The 19,106-nt window shown below is 41.9% G+C and overlaps 1 long non-coding RNA gene across 1 annotated transcript in view; it reads left to right on the plus strand.

Moving 5' to 3' along the window:
- Nucleotides 1-5,108: 5,108 nt before the first annotated feature.
- LOC143660330 (uncharacterized) overlaps nucleotides 5,109-19,106 on the plus strand; it is a 38,369-nt gene continuing 24,371 nt past the window's right edge. Inside the window, exons 1-2 of the long non-coding RNA XR_013163959.1 lie at nucleotides 5,109-5,319; nucleotides 9,600-9,683. This is a non-coding gene — a long non-coding RNA (uncharacterized LOC143660330). The remainder of the gene's footprint in view (nucleotides 5,320-9,599; nucleotides 9,684-19,106) is intronic.

The following is a 19,106-nucleotide window of genomic DNA, read 5'->3' on the forward strand; positions in this document are numbered from 1 at the left end:
AATCCACCAGTGATCCCTGATTCCTCTTATGCTCAATTATACCATTGCTGCCATTAAAACCTTGGTTGACAGTCTACCAGTGGGAACCATGGCAGTATCAGAAGTTGAGATGATATGTCACCCAAGAAAATATCGTATGTGAGTAGATGGTGACAGCCCCTGTACTTTATCTTCCACTGAGATAAGATCACCTTATTTTTTTAAGGCTGATAACTTGCTTCATTTCTTTAGTTCTAAAATTGCTCTCACTAGGGAAAGGAGCAGAATAGTATATGCCATCTTGTGCTTTCAAACTGACAAACTATTTCAGGATGTAGAGCATGCAGAAATATTAACCTTTTTTTCTTTTTTGCAGGAAAGGACTGTTCAGAGAAAAGTAGATGATAAAAATTTCATCTAGTCAATTGTTCACTTATTCATTCAACAAACATATATGGGGTGAATAACATATTCTTGACTTTGCTTTAGGTACAGGAGATTTAAAGATAACTACGAACTTATGCATCCCTATAGAAATCACAATCTCTTAAAAGAAGTTAAAGATGGAGGAAATATACCTAAGAAAAGACTTCCTCAAGATTTAGGAAATTAAGAGCCAAATAGAATGGCAGTTTGAAGGCGATTTGAAGGAAATCAAGAGCCAAATAGAATGTCAGTTTGAAAACACTCATAGAAAGGGAAATGTGTTATGTCTAATAAGGAAATATACAGATGACTATTGTTTTGCTGTATAATTGGAATTGAGTTCAACTCCAGAGAGAGAGAAAGGGAAAGAGGAAGTGGTAAGAATATGAGTTTGAATAGATTTCTTCTTCATCCTGCCCAGATTTAAATTTCCAAAATACACACATGCCATTTATATCCTGTGGAGTCATTAGTGCTGTAGAGTTTAGCTACATGGCTAGTAATTAGGAAGAGGCTAGAGGAAACCTATTTCCCAAGTTCTTTGCCTTGGTTCACTCCCACAACTTCAGTCTGCCCACAGGTGCAACAGAGAGAGCTGTAGCAGTTCTGTTCTGACAGAGGCACAAAATAAATCACCAAAAGCCATTTTGCACTTGCCCAGGAACTTTCAAGAGAGGATCTCAAAGTGAATCTGGGGTGCTGTGTGCCAGAAAGATGACCAGCATTTCTTTTTGGCTTTAAAGGAAGTCCTATTGTGAGAATGAACTTTGGGTTTTATCTCTTTCTTTGAAATTGAATACATCAAAGTGAGACATCTGAAGGCAAAGACACAATGATCCCCAATCCTAAGCCAGTTCAAAAACACAGAGATGAGTTGTGTTATTATGAAATTGTATTTGCTGTCTGACATGGGGGACAAAGAAAGATTAAGTTGCAAACATAAAACAGCCCTTGAAATTCCTATTAGTCTTGGGCCTGAGGGTACATAGTTTTTCAGCAGGACACTTATTTTTTAGGAGTGCGGGAGCAATGACACATGGAACACATTGAGACCTCACTTTTCTCTGGGTCTGAAATGTGCAGAGTTATTAAAAGGAAATTTATTAATGGTTAGATGATGGATGAGGAATGACAATTTTAGAAAACTGTTATTGAGAAGTGTTTCCTTTGGGGAAGGGTCTAGGTTCATGCTTATGAAGGTGGCATTGAGTATTAGGTATTATAATATAGCAATGGCATTCCACATGCCAATTTTCGCAAGCATAATTCCAAGTAAGGTATGCTTATTTAATTGTTACTGTGCTTTAAACCTGACATTTAAATTAAGTTATGTATGTATCAATCACATTTAAGGATAAATGCTTTCTAGCACAGCTAGATTTCTTAGTGGAGAAAAGCATTTCGAATCTGTCCCTTTTTAAATCCCCTTGTCTTATTACTCTGTCCACTTTTTTTGCCCTAGTAATACTAGAGTGGTTTATTTATTCATTCCACATCCAACACATATTTATTGAGTGATTACTATGGACCAGGTAATTTTGGGGTTTGGAATCATACCATCTTCTGCTGTTTTAGTTTGGATTTCCCAGAACCAGATGCTCAGACAAAGATTTGAATGGGAGGAGTTGACTTGGGAAGTGCAGGGAACACAGGTAGGGAACTGGGCGGTGACGTAGTGAAGGGAAGGTGGCTAATAAAAGGAGTATGTGTAAGTCACCTACCATGTTGGATAACTGGAGCTACTACTTCTGTTTTCACTGGCCACGAACTCTTGGACTCATCTTCCCTTTTGGTAAACAAATCTATATCGTGCATAATTGTTTTGAAGATTAAAGTGTACAAAGTCAGTTACTGGGAACCTGGCAAGTAGCTACCATCTGTTCAGTACCTACTATCCTTCTAATGCTTGCAACAAAAGAATTATTGAATAAATAAAATTTTCATGGGGTTTCCAAAGATAGACATAGTCATAATGGTAGAACTATTGTGCCATATCTGGGAAGTGGGAAAGAAAAAAACATTTTTATATATCTTTTCCCTGAATCTGCAGCTCAAAGTTTTGAGGATCTGTAGTTTTGTACTTACTAATTGCTTTCATTTGAGTGTATTAAACATTTCACTGGAGCTTTTGAGGTTTTATAACTATTTCTCATCTCATGGTGAGCTGGAAAGGGTATGCTTTCAGAGATGAATCAAGTCCTCTAGGCATGGGCGAGAGGAGCCGAGGAAGTTCCTTTCTGACATCATTTCAGAGACGAGTAATTTGTGAAACTGTGATGACGCAAGTAACAACATAGAAAGCCATTTCTTTCCCTTTGGTCCAGTACAAATGCAAATCTGAACTTCTTGGCAGTTTGTTTGCATATTAACACTTACGTTCATTCTCCCTGAAGATCACTTTAGATTTCCTAAATTGGGTTGGGTGGGTGGCTTAAGGAAGGGGTCATTTTATTACATTAACTCCTTTTTCAAGACACACAGAACTGAAAATCCATAGGAAATTCATTTCTATCCCATGGATAGTGGCCTGGCTGAGGGCAGGAGTGAAAGAGTGTCCAGGGCCAGTAACTGGTCAGACGTATATTCCTGCATGTCTCCCTAGAGATAGAAAAGTACAATGAAAGAAGAAAGGGTAAGAGTACACTGTAGTCTAATTAGCATTTGCTTCTTGTAGCCCTGAAAATGTCAGTCATCAGTTGGTAGCAAAATAAAGATGTAATGTTAGTGATAATGAATTAAATTGTGGCCATTTGCATGGGAATGTCATGATAATGATCTGAAATTACCATTGTATATATTCCCCTTGACAGTTCAAAATTGGACTCTGAGCTAATAGTATTTTGGATGAACTTTAAACCAATGAAATCGCTTTAAGTGAGTACACTCCTTTTGGCAAGCCATGTGGATTTCAGAAAATTAATTTACCTCTGCTTTGTTCAAGCTGTTTGGTAATTGATGAACATACCATAAAAGTTTTAATGAATAACCACAGGGACCGTTTAACTTATTTACTAGGTAAAATTGAAATGTACTTGATTACCTTCTCTAATCTGGGTCTCCAAATTAAGCCTACCCAGAATAAATACTGTTTTTCTATGTATGTTTGCAATCTCTGTTGCACAAAACATCACAGACAAATATTTTGAAAAAGTCTGAATGGAGGAGTTGCATTTTCTCTTATTAGCTTCGATTTATAGTTCTGCTGCAAGCATCAGACATTGCTTAGGGAGAACTTATATCTGTGTGCATGAGCCCTGGAGGGTCTGTTGCAGTGGGGTTATGTGCAACCCACAGAATCAGCGGATATCTTTGCAGCATCTGTTGTGTGAATAACTTTCCAGCAATGCTCCATTATTGTGAAGCAGTTAAAAGAAGAGCCACTTTTTCCCCCTTGGCCTCCCAGAGTCTAATTACACTATAGGATCCTTTCATAAGTAGAATCTTATTATGAGATAAGTGCCTACATGTATCTTAGTTTTCCATTACATTGTATTCCCTGGCAGGCCTTTGTGGAACGCTTTTAGCAGCACAGCCACATGCAAACAAAGAAGGTTGTGTTGAAGCTGGTGGCAGAATCAAAAGGTGGGAGCTATCTTAGTCACAAAACTCAGCACGAGCCTTTTACAGATGTGAGTTAGATTTCTAGCCCTATTCCTTATTCACTGTATCTTTGGGGGAACATTAATTCTGTTCCCTGTGCCTCAGTTTCCTCATCTGGAAAATGGGAGTAATGAACTGGCTTTAAAAAGTCTGCTGTGAGGATTGTTAAAAGGAAAACTTTTCATGCTATTTACTATCTCATAGTTTTATTGAGTAATTCATGAATTGGGCAGCATTCCACTCAGAAAATAGAAGGGAGTGGAAGAGGAAGCCCCTAGAGGGTCAATACTGAAGCAAGTAAGGGAAACTGACATTAAGTTTTCAATGTCAATTAAAAACTGACATTAATGACTGAAATTAAGTTTCCATTTTACATAGTGATGGTAGGGGTCTTACAAAGTGGGGAGCAGATATATACATTGATTAATATGGTACGCTTGTTCATTTTGATAAACTATCTGTACTGGACTGGGGTTAGTTTATTATCAGGTGTTGCTTATCTGCAGTTCTATGAGGTGTGTTTCATTTTCTCAGAAAGCCCCTGAAGGTTGATTGTTTTTGTCTTCTAGAAAAGCCCATCTTGGAAAGATGTCCTTCCAGCAACACCCAGTGCAGGTGGCCATTTTATTTTACTTAGCAGGATGAAATGAAATAACTCCCATGAAGTTCATGAGGTGGTATCTGAAGCTGTGGTTCTTACCTGGAGGGCTCTTTATGCCGCATATATTTTCAGACCCGTTCCTCCAGCTCTCTACCCAGCAACTCCTTACATCATACTGCCGGATGTTAATTCGGCCCCATCTCTCTAGCCCTCTACCTAGCAACTCTTTACACTATACTCTAGCCCTCTCATTGGGCCTCACAAATACGGCCCCCTCCCCTAGGACTGTATCCAGTTTCCCATTTATGGTAATAAAACCCGCCCCGACCAATCGCTAGCCGTCCTAGCCCACCTCACTCGCCCCCTGATTGGCCCGACCTTCATTGCAACACCCATTCCACTCACCAATCACCGCATCCCCCGATCCCCCCTCCCTATTTCCGCTACCCCGCTATATAAGCCTCAGCACTTCCTCTAATAAACGTTCTGGTGCTCACGCCTTGCCAGCTCCTTCGGTTCCCGGGAGTCCTCCTTTGTTCTCGCGCCCCTCCAGACCTTCGAACCCCCGGATTCTCGGCCGGATCGCGACCGGCCCAGTTTCCCCCATCGCCGAGAGGCAGACCCCAGGCGGGAGACCCGGCAAAAGCTCCCGCACCTTAAAACACAGATTCTAGGGGACCCTTCCCCCACATCCAGAGGTTCTAATTCAGTAGGTCTGTGATGAATCTGAGAATTTGCATTTCTAGTAAGTTCCCAGGTGATACCAAAGTGAGGTCTGGGGACCACACTTTGAGAACCATTAGTTTATAGGATAACTGATTCTTAAGGATTTTGGTTTTTTTCTTTATGGTATGGTGTAAGGCCTAAAATTAAGGTCCAATATTAAGTGTTGCCTTGACATCTATTGAAACTGGGGAGCCCTTCAAATGGCCTTATTGCACTTTCCCCTCCCCACTCTTGCTCCCATGAATAAGGTCCCCTAGCCAAACAACCCTCCTCTCAAGGAGACCAGGTATAATTTCTGCTTATCCGTGAGTACTGGGCTTCAGTTCCCTGCCAGACAACAGAAATATTCAGGCAAGCCAGTCACATCCCACCCTCTAGATGCTCCTCAGCTTGCTTTCCACTGCCCTGCTTGCTCCTTCTGCTCCTAACAACTCCTGAGTGAGATGTCTTTCTCCCCTAAAACTGTGAGCATATATCACTAATAAATTGCTGTCCATCTCATCTGTCCAGCGTCAGGTCTTGTGTGTTCCGCCATTCCGTTAACTGTAGGGTGGTGGTTTAGTTTGCTAAAGCTGATGAATGCAATATACCAGAAATGGGTTGACATTTTCAATAGAGATCTACTAACTTCAAGTTTACAGTTCTGAGGCTGTGAAAACGTCCAAATCAAGGCATTGACAGGTGATGCTTTCTCTCTGAAGATCAGCTACCAGTGATCTTAGCTTTTCTGTCACATTACCAGGCACAGGGCAACATCTTCTGGTCTCTGTCTTCTCTCCCAGGTTTCATTGCTTCCAGTTTCTGGCTTCAGTGGCTTCTTCTGTTTCTGTGGCTTCTTACTATCTCTGTCTATCCTCCTCTTTCAGCTTTTCTAACTTTTTTCTCTCATCTTCCCTGGCTTTTTCTCTGTGTCTTCTCTCTGTCTTGTGTCTTCTTATAAAGGACTCCAGTAAGAGGATTAAGACCCCCACTGAATGAGATAGGTCACATCTCAAGTTAAAATCTTACTCACCAGAAGATCCTACTGATGATGGGAATGGATGAATCCACAGGAATGGATTAGGTTTAAGAACATGATCTTTTCTGGGGTACATACAGCTTCAAACCATTACAGGTGGGATTTCCTCTCTTACCAATAATTTGGAAAGGAGGCAATAAAAACACATTGTTGGAGTACATTGCTACCTGTGTATGAGTAGGGTGAGGGCCCTGGTCATGTTTCTTTTCATCCACTCATATTTTCCACCTACCTCAGAAACAAACATAGTAGGCATTGAGGATTTTGTAGAAGTCTTTGAAACTACTCAATGCTGAATAATCAATCTAAGAGCAGAAACTGAAGCGAGATTGTCTGGGATGGATCCCAGTTCTGCCACTTATTGGCTATGTGTCCTTGGGCAAGTTTTAAATTCCTTAAGTCTCTGTTTCTTTGCCTATGAAATGGATGTAGTAATCATACATATATCATAATGCTGTTTAAAATGTTTATATTTTTTAATCTTCCGAAGTGGCTTAGTATAGCATCAGGTATAAAGAAGGCATTCAAACATTTCTGGCTATCATTATTACCGGCCTTTACTTCTCCCCCAACTGTGTCTACCCTCACCCAATCAGAGACAAACAAGATTCTCAACAAGATCCTGCTTCTCAAAACTCTTATATTACATTAGAGGCTCTGTCTTACTTTCCTAGAGTTGTTGTAACAAATTATCACATATTGGGTAACATAGAACAACAGTTCTGGAGACTAGAAGACTACTGATACTAAAGGTATCAGTAGGACCATGCTCTGTAAAGCATTAGAGAAAAATCTGATCCATGCCTCGCTCTTAGCTTCTGGTGGTGGCTGGCGATTCCTTGGTGTTCCTTGGCTTATAGGCACATCAATCTCTGCCTCTGTCTTCATATGGCATTCTTTCCTATGTAACTGTTACTGTGTCCAAATTTCTCTTGCCTTATAAGGATTCCAGCCATAGTGGATTTATGGCCCACCCTAATCCAATATGACCTCATCTTAACTAATTACATCTGCAAAGACCTTATTTCCTAGTAAATTTACATTGGCAGGATACAGGTAGACATGAATGGGGGTGTGTGTGACACTATTCAACCCAGTTCAGAAGCATTTTTTTGTTTCTGCCTGTGTCTATCCTGGAGAGTAATGACAAATTAGGCATTGCACTAATTGGCCTTAACCAACAGTTACATCAGATAACCTAACCCCATCAGATATGGAAGAGGATGCCCTTAAGAAATAGATTTATGAGTGTAACTGGATATAGTGAGTCAAAAAGAAAGATCAGTTTCAGGTGGGCATGAGGAGCTTGGAAGCCAGTAGAGGCCAACATAAAAATGCAGGCTGACCCAAAGGTACAAAAAAGGGCATCAAAGACAAATTTCTCCATGTCTACTGTTATTAACTTGGTCTCACTTTATTCACAAGTACTGAGGAATCTGAAATCAAGATGGACCTAAAATGGGAATGGAAAATAGCTACTCTTAACTTTAGAAGAATTTTACACATGTAGAAATTGCAATTATTAAAATGATATACAATTGAGGAAAATGAACTGCATGTATAAGCAGATAGTGAGTCATCTTATTTATATCTTCCATAGATAACCACTTCTACTGCTTTAGCATTATACCTTCCAAGTTTTTCTTTGTAGACCCCCTGCCCACACATACAGGATTTATTTACTCAAATAATTATCCTATTCATGTTGCTGTTAATGTATTTTCTTTTTACCAATCAATAATATATCATGGATGGTTATCTACATTACAACTATAATCTACACCATTGTTTTAACATTTGCATAGCATCCTATTGCATTGATATATCATATGTGAGTTACCAGATCTATGACCTGCATTGTGAATGTTGTTGGATATATATCTTTGTAATTTTTTTCATAAATTCTGTAAAGAATTTGAGTAACTTATCAAATAGGCAAATTTGGGGGTTTTTGAGCAGTGCGTTACACAGAGTGAAGGGAAAGCTTATCTTGCTTTAATATTTTTGCTTGCTTAGTGACTATCCTTTCATTCAGTAATATGATTAAATTCTTGATATGTGCAAGCCTGTGATTACAGCAATGAACAAATGTAGATTGTTTATTCAACATAGTCAAAAGGTGTTAAGTGGAGGTGAAACGTGTTTTTCACTCTTGGGCAGAAAAACGACCTTGTCCAGGTCTGCTGCTATCTCCTTGGCTGCTCATTAAATCGCACAGGTAATTTTTTAAGCATCCTGGTGCCTGACCTGCACTGCAGCTCTGCTGCAATCTGGGTTGGGTTCTGAGCATTAGGTTGTCTTAAAAACTACACAGTTGATTCTAGTGATCAGCAAGGAAGAATTAGGATACTCACCCCTTTTTCAGCTGTTGTCACTCAGGTCCTACATCAGTCATTCCTGCCACATGGGGCTTCTCAGTGTAGGCAATGAGTATCATTGGAAAATTACTGCTTCCCATGGGCTCTGTGCCAGTTTGAGATAATGTATGTACCCTAGAAAAACCATGTTTTAATCTTAATCTCATTTTGTAAAGGCAGCCATTTCTTCTAATCCCTATTCAATACTGTATGTTTGAAACTGTAATTAGATCATCTCCCTGGAGATGTGATTTGATCAAGAGTGATTGTTAAACTGGATGAGGTGGAGAATTTGGGTGGGTCTTGATTAGTTTCTGAAGTCCTATAAAAGAGGAAACATTTTGGAGAATGAAAGAGATCCAGAAAGAGCAGAGAATGCTGCAGTACCACGAAGCAGAGAGTCCACTAGCCAGCAACTTTTGGAGATGAAGAAAGAAAACACTTCCCAGGGAGCTTCATGAAACAAGAAGCCAGGAGAGAAAGCTCACAAATGACGCCATGTTCGCCATGTGCCCTTCCAGCTGAGAGAGAAGCCCTGACTGTGTTTGCCATGTGCCTTCGCACTTGAGAGAGAAACCCTGAACTTCATCAGCCTTCTTGAACCAAGGTCCTTGGATGACTTTGATTGCACATTTCTATAGACTTGTTTTAATTGGGACATTTTCTCGGTCTTAGAGCTGTAAACTAGCAACTTATTAAATTCCCCTTTTAAAAGCCATCATTTTTCTGGTATATTGTATTCTGGCAGCTAGCAAACTAGACATCCTCTAACAAGACCCTATCTCCAAACTCCCGGTCCAACTTTAGTCTGTTCTTGTGTCAGGCCTCAACCCACCTGGGGTATATTTTGTAATGCTGGGGAGAGTGAAGAACTTTACTGTCTTTTTGACAGAGTTGAAGAGAGTCCTTTCTGCATCTGGGATGAAACTGAAGACCACTAATATTTCCTTCCTCGCTGAAACTTCTCCAAACTGAGGTATGTGGTTTGGGTCCAACCCTTTATAGTTTGGCTAGAGTTAAACACACAGACACACAGACACACACACATACCCCTTTCACTTTTATGTTTGGGCTGTGTCCATGCGTCGCTGGAAGACTGAGTGTCAAAACCATGGGCTTGGGTGGCCACACATTTCTGGGAGAGCGACAGTGTAGTTTTCAATGTGACTTAACTACTTGCTTTATTAAAATGAAAATATACTTCAAAAATACAATTCCAGAAGAACAAATTGCTTGGATGGGAAAGAGGATTTCTATGAATCCCAATATGAATAAGCTGTTCAAACCCTCCTTTCAAGTTCTTCTGTGGCCAGGCAGCGGGAGCCTATCTATGCCATTTGCTGTGATATACTCAGAATCACTAATGTGTGGATGGACCTAATGCTCTGCATGTGCTACAAATAATTCAATTTGTTTCCCTGGATGGAGACATTAGGTTTTGAAAAATAGCAAAATATGCTTGCCCTAAGCAATGCTTGAGAAAATTATGAATTTCCTTGTTACTGTCTATTAAACCTCTCAAGAAGCTGAAAAAAAAAACCCACTCTGGTTTAAGGGATTTGCCTGAGTTTATTCCATTATAAACACATGATTATATTCAGAAAAATAATCAGCAATAACAACAAAAATTATCTCGATGTTGTTGCCCTTACTTGAATAAACCTCTCTGCCATTTGTTGATAATATTTTTTATGAGGAGTAATTGTTTTTCTCATTCAAATATAAAACTGTAACCCTCCATGCTTCATAATACTGCTGAAGCTAATCTAAATTCAATGCTTTTTTTTTTTTATGTGCTGGTGACGATGCCAAATATTTTCTGTGTTATATCTCATTTAGTCTTACAACTGGACATTTGTGTACACACTGGTTGCTTGTGAATGACAATCAGTTAAGCTCATGACACATTGGCTAGAGCTGTACATTGAGAAAGAAAAAAAGAGAATATACCCCTAACCGTAGGATTGTATGGTGGAAGAAATCGTGTGGGTTACAATAACCAACTGGAAGTGGGAAGAACTTTTTTCTTCTAAAATGTGGTGCCATTCAATGTCTGTGCTGTCCCATCTCCTCTAAGTGGCTCAGACAGTTGTGTGTCTCCTGATGACAGGTAAGACTCTGGGTGCTGGTCTCAAGGATGTGTGGCTGGGATGTGTTTAAACCACATGTACTGCCCCCTCAACTGTTCTTCATAATTGATTGTATATGTTGTGTCTGATTATTACCTCCAGGGTTCCCTGTGTGACAAGTTATTTTAGAACCTCATTGAGAGTTGGTCTTCATGTCCTTTAAACTCAATGACTTAATACATATTTGTGTAGCACCTGCTACTTGCCAGCACTGTGCTATATAAAAGTGGGAGAATGAATACCTTCGAACAAAATGTGGTGGTGGTGTGGTAAATGTCATTCTTGCTGTCCATTCCAGCTGGAGAGATCAGCTAGTTCCTTGTTCATGTGGACATCCAATGCTGAGGGATTTTTATTTCCATATTGCTCTTCCAACCAGCAGATGTTTACTAAGTACCTCCTGTGTGTCAGGAGTTGATAATATTATATTAACTTTTTTCTAAATATATCCAAGTTCACTGCCAATATGGCCTACCAATTAAAGAGCAAAGTGGCAAGTCAAAGTAATAGAGTAATTAGTTTGGGGCTGTAATAGAGGGGCCGGTAGGAGGTAAATTTAGGTAGAGTGACAAGCACAGTACATCTTTGGATTTTCTTTATCTCCATTGCATGACTGGACCGTCTCTAGTCATTTATTGTCTCATGCTTTCTTTTGTCTTACTCTCTACCCATTCTCCAGTCCTTCACTCACACTCATTAAAATACACTAGCCTTAAGGTTCAAAGCTCTGTACTTGCCCTAAAAAGCACTTCTTACTTCTGACTGCATACCTTCTCGATTGTGACCTCTAGCCATCTGTTGCTCCAATGCTTTTGGAGTAGGCAAGGTATACCACATACGAGTCATTAGGCTGAAACAAGATGACTTCTTCTACCACCATACCAGTTACACTGAGACTGAGACAAAATATTCTGGCAGCATTGTACAGCCCTGTCTTAGTTTACTGCGTGGTTTAAAACAACTGAACTTTACTGTCTCATGGCTCTAGAGGCTAGAAGTCCAATGAAGGTGCAGATGGGGCCTTGCTTCCTCTGAAGTCTGGAGGGTTCTGATGGTGGCTTCTCAGCAGCCCATGGCATCCTTTGGCTTGTGGCATAACTCGATCTCTGCCTCTATCATGTGGTTGTCTTCTCTGTCTATGTCCAAATGTCGTCTTCCAAGGACACCAGTCCACCCAATCTAGTCTGGTTTAATCTTAGTTAATAACAAGTTCAAAGATCCTATTAGGACTTTGTATTAGTTAGGGTTCTCTAGAGAAACAGAATCAACAGGGAACACTTGCAAATATAAAATTTATGAAAGTGTCTCACGTGACCGTAGGAATGCAGAGTCCAAAATCCACAGGGCAGGCTGCGAAGCCGACGACTCCAATGGATGGCCTGGATGAACTCCACAGGAGAGGCTCACCAGCCAAAGCAGGAATGCAACCTGTCTCCTCTGAGTCCTCCTTAAAAGGCTTCCCATGATTGGATTTAGCATCACTAATTGCAGAAGACACTCCCCTTTGGCTGATTACAAATGGAATCAGCTGTGGATGTAGCTGACGTGATCATGACCTAATCCTATGAAATGTCCTCATTGCAACAGACAGGCCAGCACTTGCCCAATCAGATGAACAGGTACCACAACTTGGCTAAGTTGACACCTGTCCCTAACCATGACAGTCCACCCCTTGTCAACTTGGCATATATATATATATATATATATATATCACCTTAGACCATACTTAATTTCCAAATGAAAACAAATAAGCACACATTTTTTCTTTTACCTGACAATGCTCAACTGTCCAGCATATAACTGGAAACACATTAAATCTCTCCAGAATAGGGTGCAAATCCTTGGGCAACATTCATTCTTAAACTTGATATCTTACAACTTAAATAGTATAACACAAACAAAACAGCATTACAGTCCTCGTTTCTGTAACTGATCATGTGGTCGAAGTTCATATTTATCACTACCTTCTTCCACTACCCATTCCATGTTCCCTTTCCCCTCAGCAAGCACTTCAGCTGGCTGTGGTTCTTTGCCTGGTGGGGTGACCCAAACCTTCATTCCTGAAGTCTCAGAGCCATTAGTGGTCCTGCCTGGATTGTGTTGTTGCAGTTTTCCATTGATTTTAATCACAGGGCATGGCAGTACTAATAGACGCCCCAGGGGATCTCCTATATTCCAAGAAAACTCTTCTTTACCTCCATTATGTAGTTGCAGTCCTACTTCCTTCTGATAGTCAGGGTCAATTACCCCAGACAATAATGTAATCCCCTTCTTGGTGTGTTGATCCAGAGGCATAAGTAGCCCAAAGTGGCCAGGTGGCAATCTTAACTTGCAGTTCAGTGGTATCACTGTTGTTTCTCCTGGAGAAAGCACACCCTGTTTTGGAACTAAAACCTGTAGACCAGCAGAACTCAGGGTAGCAGGGACAGGAAGCAAAAATTTTCCTAGTGGATCACTAGGAGTAATAGTGAGTGGCACCACACCCATTTCCACCCCTTGGTTCCTGGACCCATGGATTCTGGCTATGGGAGAAACAGCACCATACAGCGGACGCTGATTCAGAGCATATACAGCTTCCTGGAGAACATTACCCCAGCCTTTCAAGTTTTTGCCACCTAGTTGGCACCGTAATTGAGTTTTCAAAAGGCCATTCCACCGTTCTATCAATCCAGCTGCTTCTGGATGATGGGGAACATGGTAAGACCAGAGAATTCCATGAGCATGTGCCCATTCCCGCACTTCATTTGCTGTGAAGTGTGTTCCTTGATCCGAAGCAATGCTATGTGGAATACCATGATGATGGATAAGGCATTCTGTAAGCCCACGGATAGTAGTTTTGGCAGAAGCATTGCGTGCAGGGAAAGCAAACCCATATCCAGAGTATGTGTCTATTCCAGTTAGAACAAATCGCTGCCCCTTCCATGAAGGGAGTGGTCCAATGTAATCAACCTGCCACCATGTAGCTGGCTGGTCACCTCGGGGAATGGTGCCATATCGGGGGCTGAGTGTGGGTCTCTGCTGCTGGCAGATTGGGCACTCAGCAGTGGCTGTAGCCAGGTCAGCCTTGGTGAGTGGAAGCCCATGTTGCTGAGCCCATGCATAACCTCCATCCCTACCACCATGACCACTTCGTTCATGAGCCCATTGGGCAATAACAGGAGTTGCTGGGGAAAGAGGCTGACTGGTATCCATAGAACGGGTCATCTTATCCACTTGATTATTAAAATCTTCCTCTGCTGAAGTCACCCTCTGGTGTGCATTCACATGGGGCACAAATATCTTCATGTTTTTAGCCCACTCAGAAAGGTCTATCCACATACTTCTTCCCCAGACCTCTTTGTCACCAATTTTCCAATTATGGTCTTTCCAAGTCCCTGACCATCCAGCCAAACCATTAGCAACAGCCCATGAGTCAGTATACAAACGCACCTCTGGCCAGTTTTCCTTCCAAGCAAAATGAACAACCAGGTGCACTGCTCGAAGTTCTGCCCACTGGGAGGATTTCCCCTCACCACTGTCCTTCAAGGACACCCCAGAAAGGGGTTGTAATGCTGCAGCTGTCCACTTTCGGGTGGTACCTGCATATCGTGCTGAACCATCTGTAAACCAGGCCCGAGTTTTCTCTTCCTCAGTCAATTCACTGTAAGGAACACCCCAAGACGCCATAGCTCTGGTCTGGGAAAGAGAAGGTAATGTGGCAGCAGGAGTGGAAACCATGGGCATTTGTGCCACTTCTTCATGTAACTTACTTGTGCCTTCAGGACCTGCTCTGGCTCTATCTCGTATATACCATTTCCACTTTACAATAGAGTGCTGCTGTGCACGCCCAACTTTATGGTTTGGTGGGTCAGACAACACCCAACTCATGATAGGCAACTCAGGTCTCATGGTAACTTGGTGGCCCATGGTTAAGCGTTCAGTCTCTACTAAGGCCCAGTAGCAGGCCAAAAGCTGTTTCTCAAAAGGAGAGTAGTTATCTGCAGCAGATGGTAAGGCTTTGCTCCAAAATCCTAAGGGTCTGCGTTGTGATTCTCCTATAGGGGCCTGCCAAAGGCTCCAGACAGCATCTCTATTTGCCACTGACACTTCCAGCACCATTGGATCTGCTGGATCATATGGCCCAAGTGGCAGAGCAGCTTGCACAGCAGCCTGGACCTGTCGCAGAGCCTCCTCTTGTTCAGGTCCCCACTCAAAATTAGCAGCTTTTCTGGTCACTCGATAAATGGGCCAGAGTAGCACACCCAAATGAGGAATATGTTGTCGCCAAAATCCAAAAAGGCCAACTAGGCATTGTGCCTCTTTTTTGGATGTGGGAGGGGCCAGATGCAGCAATTTATCCTTCACCTTAGAAGGGATATCTCGACATGCCCCACACCACTGGACACCTAAAAATTTTACTGAGGTGGAAGGCCCCTGTATTTTTGTTGGATTTATCTCCCATCCTCTGACACGCAAATGCCTTACCAGTAAATCTAGAGTAGTTGCTACTTCTTGCTCACTAGGTCCAATCAACATGATATCATCAATATAATGGACCAGTGTGATGTCTTGTGGGAGGGAGAAACGATCAAGGTCTCTGCGAACAAGATTATGACATAGGGCTGGAGAGTTGATATACCCCTGAGGTAGGACAGTGAAAGTATATTGCTGACCTTGCCAGCTGAAAGCAAACTGCTTCTGGTGGTCCTTACTAATAGCTATTGAGAAAAAAGCATTTGCCAGATCAATAGCTGCATACCAGGTACCAGGGGATGTATTGATTTGCTCAAGCAATGATACTACATCTGGAACAGCAGCTGCAATTGGAGTTACCACCTGGTTGAGTTTACGATAATCCACTGTCATTCTCCAAGACCCATCTGTTTTCTGCACAGGCCAAATAGGAGAGTTGAAAGGGGATGTGGTGGGAATCACCACCCCTGCATCTTTCAAGTCCTTAAGAGTGGCAGTAATCTCTGCAATCCCTCCAGGAATACGGTATTGCTTTTGATTTACTATTTTGCTTGGTAGGGGCAGTTCTAGTGGCTTCCACTTGGCCTTTCCCACCATAATAGCCCTCACTGCACGAGTTAGAGAACCAACGTGGGGATTCTGCCAGTTGCTCAGTATGTCTATGCCAATTATACATTCTGGAACTGGGGAAATAACTACAGGATGGGTCCGGGGGCCCACTGGACCCACTGTGAGACGGACCTGAGCTAAAACTCCATTGATCACCTGGCCTCCATAAGCCCCCACTCTGACTGGTGGTCCAGAGTGACGTTTTGGGTCCCCTGGAATTAATGTCACTTCTGAACCAGTGTCTAATAATCCCCGAAATATCTGATCATTTCCTTTTCCCCAATGCACAGTTACCCTGGTAAAAGGCCGTCGGTCTCCTTGGGGAAGACTTAGAGGAAGGTTAACAATATAAATTTGTGGCAGTGTAACAGGTTTCTTCCCCATAGGGACCTGGCCTCCCCTTCATTCAAGGGGCTCAGGGTCTGTAAACTGTTTCAAGTCTGGAAATTGGTTAAGGGGCCGTGACTCTGTGTTTTTGTAATTCAGGTTAGACTTCTGTTCCCTTGACTTAGAACTCTTTTGTTTATACAGCTCCAACAAGAATTTTGTAGACTGCCCTTCTATTGTATTTCTAGGCACCCCATGATTTACTAGCCAATGCCACAAATCTCTGCGTGTCATATAATTTTGATGCCTCCTTTGAGTTTGTTGTCTATTATGATACCCACGTCTACCCTGTCTTTGGTGATTAAGTGCTGCCACCTGGCTTCTGCCAACTCGGGATCCTGTCATCCCCATTGTGTTTAAGGATTCCAGCTCAGTGACAGCAGTTCCTACAGTAATATCTGACCTACAGAGAAGTGCAACCACAGAGCTCTTGAGGGATGATGGTGCTAGTCTCACAAATTTATTTCTCACTGTTCTGGTAAAAGGTGCATCCTCTGGACATTCCTGGGGTGTAAGAGCAGGCTTTGCATGATAAATCCACTCTAACATCCCAATCTCTCTAAGCCTCTGGATCCCCTTGTCTACATTATACCAGGGCAGTTCTGGCATTTCAACCTCAGGAAATGTTGGCCACCTTTTGATCCATGTTTCAACCAACCACCCAAACAAGCTGTTAACACCTTTTCTAACTGCTCTAGCTATAACATTGAATGCAGAATCTCTGCTTAGTGGGCCCATATCAATAAATTCAGCCTGATCCAGCCTTATATTCCTCCCACCATTATCCCACACTCTTAAAATCCATTGCCACACATATTCCCCTGATTTCTGTCTATATAAATTGGAAAACTCACACAGTTCTTTTGGAGTATAACGTACCTCCTCATGTGTGATACTTTGTACCTCACCTTTAGGGGCCTGTTGGGACTTCAGTCTAGTTACAGGTCTAGAAGAAATGAGGGGTGGTGGGGGTGGGTCATGAAAAGAATTAGAAATATCTTCCAAGCCATTTGCTTCAGGGCTTTCATTTGCAGTTTCATCTGGTGAAACAGGATTAATAACTCTAGGGCTAATCCCTTCAGGAGGAGGTTGGGTGGCCAATTCCTCAAGGCAGGCTGGAGGTGGGGCGGCTATGTCCTCAGGGCAGACTATTACAGGGTTATCTAAAGAAGGCTCAGCATGGTCTAGGGTTTCAACCTCACCCCCAACATCATTATCAATCCATATGTCACCATCCCATTTTTCAGGGTCCCACTCCTTTCCAATCAATGCCCTCACTTTAACGGCAGACACCATGCAAGACTGAGATTTCAGTTTACGTTGTAAAGTTGCTACTCTAACAATAAGATTCTGAGTCTGATTTTCAGAGATCTCAAGTCTACGGCTACAGGAAATAAAATTTTCCTTCAGGATACTCATAGAAACCTCTACATCTTTCAGACGGCACTTAAGCTTCTTGTTTGAAGCCTTAAGCCCATCCCTTTCACCCTTTAATGTAGACAGTGTATCTAACAACAACCAACCAACATCTCTATAACTCTTATTTCTACAAAACTCTGTAAAGGTGTCAAAAACATTATCCCCCAGAGTCTGGCTTCGTACAAGCGAAGCATTAGGAGAATCGAATGATGATATTTTGACTATCTCCTTTGCCAACTCACTCCATGGATTGGGAGTGTCATTCTGATTACGGGAATCAGAGTCCTTAGTGTCTCTGAGCCCAGTCAGAGTAGAAAACCATTCATAAAAACCCATTTTTAAGATTCTGTTCCTTAAGAACCACTCCCGGTACCAAGATGTATTAGTTAGGGTTCTCTAGAGAAACAGAATCAACAGGGAACACTTGCAAGTATAAAATTTATGAAAGTGTCTCACGTGACCGTAGGAATGCAGAGTCCAAAATCCACAGGGCAGGCTGCGAAGCCGACGACTCCAATGGATGGCCTGGATGAACTCCACAGGAGAGGCTCACCAGCCAAAGCAGGAATGCAACCTGTCTCCTCTGAGTCCTCCTTAAAAGGCTTCCCATGATTGGATTTAGCATCACTAATTGCAGAAGACACTCCCCTTTGGCTGATTACAAATGGAATCAGCTGTGGATGTAGCTGACGTGATCATGACCTAATCCTATGAAATGTCCTCATTGCAACAGACAGGCCAGCACTTGCCCAATCAGATGAACAGGTACCACAACTTGGCTAAGTTGACACCTGTCCCTAACCATGACAGACTTGAACATATTTTTTGGGGGGACACACTTCAATTCATAACAAGCTTCTAAAGGTTTCTAAGCTTTTTTTATTTCAAAAGGCAGAAGAGGGCCTAGATATGAAGCATTAGAGCCTGGGATTAAAGTTTATTATCTTTGGTAGAAAGACATGAGAATTAGTGATTTCAGGGCTGTGGGCTAGAAAGATTCCCAGCAGTGTTCTGGACTCCTAAGGAAACTTCTTTTTTTTTTAATGGGAGGGATGGAATGGATAGAACGGAAATGAAATGATGGTTATGCCTTTAATTTTGGTACTGACTGCACCCTTTTATGGTTTAAATACCACTGATAATTGTAAATTTTAGAATATCTATGACTTTGAGTTTCGCTATTTGGCAAATACTGGGAGCCTGACAACAAGAAGAAACAAGTGGCCTAATTTGGACAATAACTCTCTCGTGGTAGGGTGGGGGTGGCGGTGTGTCTAACAGGTGGGAGCATGTGGCATGTAGTAAATGCTTCAGAGGCGTTAATCCTTTTCTTTTCTTTCTCAGGGACTTATTTCCTGATACCTGTAATTCACCTTTCAGGTATATAAATATAGCTTGTGATG

Source organism: Tamandua tetradactyla, chromosome 16, assembly GCF_023851605.1.
Source record: "Tamandua tetradactyla isolate mTamTet1 chromosome 16, mTamTet1.pri, whole genome shotgun sequence".
NCBI classification, from domain to species: Eukaryota; Metazoa; Chordata; class Mammalia; order Pilosa; family Myrmecophagidae; genus Tamandua; species Tamandua tetradactyla.